Genomic DNA, 4,609 nt, shown 5'->3' with positions numbered 1-4,609 from the left:
ACAGAGTAAGACCCTGTCTTTAAAATAAAAAACAGCCGGGTGTGGTGGAGGGTACCTGTAATCCCAGCTGCCTCCCCTTGGCAGGAAATGGCACTACTGAATACGCAGTTGCTTCAGCCAAAACCTGGCGTGTTTGATTTCTTCCCTTGCCTCCCTTACCATATTCATTTGTCAGCAAGTTCTGTGGGTTCTAACTCCAATTACAACTCTAATATGTCCACTTCTGTCATTTCCAACTCTACGACCTAGGTCCAGGCCATCATCAACACCTGCTGTACTAGTTTAATAGCTCCTAACGCCAGGTGTGGTGGCTCACACCTGTAATCCCAGCATTTTGGGAAGCCAAAGCAGGGGGATCACAAGGTCAAGAGATCGAGACCATCCTGGCCAACATGGTGAAACCCCATCTCTACTAAAAATACAAAAATTAGCTGGGCATTGTGGCACGTGACTGTAGTCCCAGCTACTCAGGAGGCTGAGGCAGGAGAATTGCTTGAACCTGGGAGGCGGAGGTTGCAGTGAGCCGAGATCATGCCACTGCACTTCAGCCTGGCGACAGAGCGAGACTCTGTCTCAAAACAAACAAACAAACAAACAGAAACAAAAACAACAACAAAGGCTGGGCACAGTGGCTCATGCCTGTAATCCCAGCACTTTGGTAGGCCAAGGCAGGTGGATCACGAGGTCAGGAGTTCAAGACCAGCCTGGCTGAGATGGTGAAACCCCATCTCTACTAAAAATACAAAAATTAGCCAGGCACGGTGGTGGGCACCTGTAATCCCAGCTACTCGGGAGGCTGAGGCAGGAGAATCACTTGAACCCAGGAGGTGGAGGTTGCAGTGAGCCAAGATCATGCCACTGCACTCCAGCCTGGGCAACAGACCAAGACTCCATCAAAAAAAAAAAATAGGCCGGGCGCGGTGGCTCAAGCCTGTAATCCCAGCACTTTGGGAGGCCGAGACGGGTGGATCACGAGGTCAGGAGATCGAGACCATCCTGACTAACACGGTGAAACCCCGTCTCTACTAAAAATACAAAAAATTAGCCGGGCAAGGTGGCCGGCGCCTGTGGTCCCAGCTACTCGGGAGGCTGAGGCAGGAGAATGGCGTGAACCTGGGAGGCGGAGGTTGCAGTGAGCTGAGATCCAGCCACTGCACTCCAGCCTGGGCGACAGAGCAAGACTCTGTCTCAAAAAAAAAAAAAAAAAAAAAAGCTCCTAACTAGACCCCTGCTTCTTCTCTAGCTCCCTATTATCCAGATTCCACCTAGTAGCCAGAAGGTCTTTCCACACTAGAAGTCAGGTCATGACCCTCCCCTGCATGAACTTCTTAAATGGCATTCTGTCATACTTCGACTGAAATCCCACGTCATTATGGTATACTGGTAGTCTATTACTGCATAATAAACTGACCGGGAATTAGGTGCTCTAAACAATACAAATCTGGCCAGGCACGATGGTTCATGCCTGTAATTCCAGCACTTTGGGAGGCTGAGGCGGGTGGATTATCTGAGGTCAGGAGTTCCAGACCACCCTGGCAAACATGATGAAACCTCGTCTCTACAAAAAATACAAAAATTAGCTGGGCGTGGTGGCACATGCCTGTAGTCACAGCTACTTGGGAGGTTGATGTTGGAGGATTGTTTGGGCCCAGGAGGTGGAAGTTACAGTGAACCTAGATTGCACCACTGCATTCCAGCCTGGGTAACAGAGTGAGATCCTGTTTAAAACAAAAACAAAAACAAAAAACAACACGTATCTTTGTTTCCTGACTTACAGAAAAAGCAAAGGGAAAAAAAAATTTAAAGAGAAAGAGTTTAAAAAAAAAGATTATACACTTATTATTTCAGACCATTTCTGTAGGTCAGGAATCTGGGAGCAGCTCCGATGGCCTGGCTCTGGGGTCATGAGGTTAAAGTCAAGATCAGCCAGGGTTGCAGTCATTGGAAGGCTTAGCTGGGGCTAGGACACCCAAGGTGCCTCACTCACATGAAAAGTTAATGCTGGGTGTTGACAGGAGGTCTCAGTTCCCCACCACGTGGACTCTCCACTGGGCTGTTTGTCCTCAGGACATGGCTTCCGGCTTCCTCCAGAGCAAATGATCCAAGCAAGAACAAGGAGGAGGCCTCAATGTCTCAGGATCTATCCCTGGAAGTCACACCCCATCATTTCTTTTCTTTCTTTCTTTTTTTTGAAATGGAGTCTCGCTCTGTCACCCAGGCTGAAGTGCAGTGACGCAGTCTCCGCTCACTGCAAGTTGCGCCTCCTGGGTTCACACCATTCTCCTGCCTCAGCCTCCTGAATAGCTGGGACTACAGCTGCAAGCTCTGCCTCCTGGGTTCACGCCATTCTTCTGCCTCAGCCTCCCAAGTAGCTGGGACTACAGGCGCCCACCAACATACCCAGCTAATTTTTTTGTATTTTTAGTAGAGACGGGGTTTCACTATGTTGGCCAGGATGGTCTCGATCTCCTGACCTCGTGATCTGCCCGCCTCCACCTCCCAAAGTGCTAGGATTACAGGCGTAAGCCACTGCACCTGGCCACACCCCATCATTTCTCTAATATCCTATTGGACAAAGGACAGCCCTGTTCAATGTGGAGGGACCACACAGGGAGTTAACACCAAGAGGCAGGGATTGGCTGGGCATGGTGGCTCATGCCTGTAATCCCAGCACTTTGGGAGGCCGAGACGAGCGGATCACTTGAGATCAGGAGATCGAGACCAGACTGGCCAACATAGTGAAACACCGTCTCTACTAAAAATACAAAAAGTAGCTGGGCGGTAGTGGCGTGCACCTGTATTCCCAGCTACTTGGGAAGCTGAGGCAGGAGAATCGCTTGAACCCGGGAGGCAGAAGTTGCAGTGAGCCGAGATCGCTCCACTGCACTCCAGCCTGGGTGACAAAGTGAGATTCTGTCTTCAAAAAACAAATAATTAAAATAAGGCAGGGATCACCGGAGGCCCTCGTGGAATCAGCTGTCACATAGGACCTGCAGGCCCTCCCTATGTTTTCATCCTTGCTTCCCACCACTCCTTGCCTCCAAGCTCAACACATTCCAGCCACACTGGCCTTCTCTCTTTTCCTGCCACATACCTGGCGTGTTCCTGCTTCAGGACCTTTGCAGCAGCTATTCCCACAGCCAGAATGCCCTTCCCCAAGAGGTTTTCAGGACCAGAATGCCCCCTTCTCTGAGGGGACTTCCTCGACTCTCAACCTAATGTGCTCCCCGGTTTCCATCATAGTAACTTTTGATTTTTTCAGAATACTGATCTCTGCCTGCTCCAATTTTTTGTTTGTTTATTTGTTCATTTCCAGTCTTGCTCTACTAAGATAAAAGCTTCATACGAGCAGGAAATTGTGTCTATTTTAGTCATTGTTGTTTTCCCAGCACTGAGAGCAGTGCCTGGCACATATTCATATAACTGATGGATAAGCAAATGAAGGGCTTTCCAAGGTCTAATGCAGTATCCCACAAGGACATCCACGTACTTCTGACTTCATGCTTTCTAAGCATTCTTTTGACTCAGCTTCTTGAGTGCCTTAAAACCAGCTAAGGAGTGTCCTAGGAGACACATATCAGTAAAAATAATATCAGTAATACTTAACCCTTATGTAGGGCTTACTATGTACTACACACTGTTCTAAGTGCTTTACGTAACAACTATCATCCCCATTTCAGAGATTAAAAAACTGAGGCCAGAATCTTTTTTTTTTCTTTTGAGACGGAGTCTCGCTCTGTCACCCAGGCTGGAGTGCAGTGGTCGGATCTCAGCTCACTGCAAGCTCCACCTCCCAGGTTTATGCCATTCTCCTGCCTCAGCCTCCCAAGTAGCTGGGACTACAGGCGCCCGCCACCTCGCCCGGCTAGTTTTTTTTTATTTTTTAGTAGAGACGGGGTTTCACCGTGTTAGCCAGGATGGTCTGGATCTCCTGACCTTGTGATCTGCCCGCCTCGGCCTCCCAAAGTGCTGGGATTACAGGCTTGAGCCACCGCGCCCGGCCGAATCTTTTCTTTTAACCCTTTTCCCGTTTAGTAGAAAAAAGTGCAGCTCGCTGCCAGCGCTCATTTAATTTTACATAAACATGCTCTTTGAGGCTGAAGGAAATCTGATTTTTTTTTTTTTTTTTGAGATGGAGCCCAGGCTGGAGTGCAGTGGCGCGATCTCGGCTCACTGCAACCTCCACCTCCCAGGTTCAAGTGATTCTCCTGCCTCAGCCTCCCGAGTAACTGGGATTACAGGCTCCCACCACCACGCCCAGCTGATTTTTGTATTTTTAATAGAGACAGAGTTTCACTATGTTGGCCAGGCTGGTCTCAAACTCCTGAACTTGTGATCCGCCTGCCTCGGCCTCCCAAAGTGCTGGGATTACAAGCGTGAGCCACCACGCCCAGCCATCTGATTGATTTTCAATGTGAAAATAAAATATAAAAACTGTTCTTGGATTTATTTCTAAACAGAACTAGCATCAGGACTGTCTGAATCATCCAAATCATCTATTTCAGAAAAATCAAATCCATCAAATGAACCTTCGGCCAACAACTGTTTGAGAACATGTTAACATCACTTGTAGGAATGCTGTTTTCTAGGATTTGACATTTTCAGCGAT

This window comes from Piliocolobus tephrosceles, chromosome 16 (assembly GCF_002776525.5).
Source record: "Piliocolobus tephrosceles isolate RC106 chromosome 16, ASM277652v3, whole genome shotgun sequence".
In the NCBI taxonomy this organism is placed as follows: Eukaryota; Metazoa; Chordata; class Mammalia; order Primates; family Cercopithecidae; genus Piliocolobus; species Piliocolobus tephrosceles.
Note: the sequence above shows the minus strand (reverse complement) of the source record.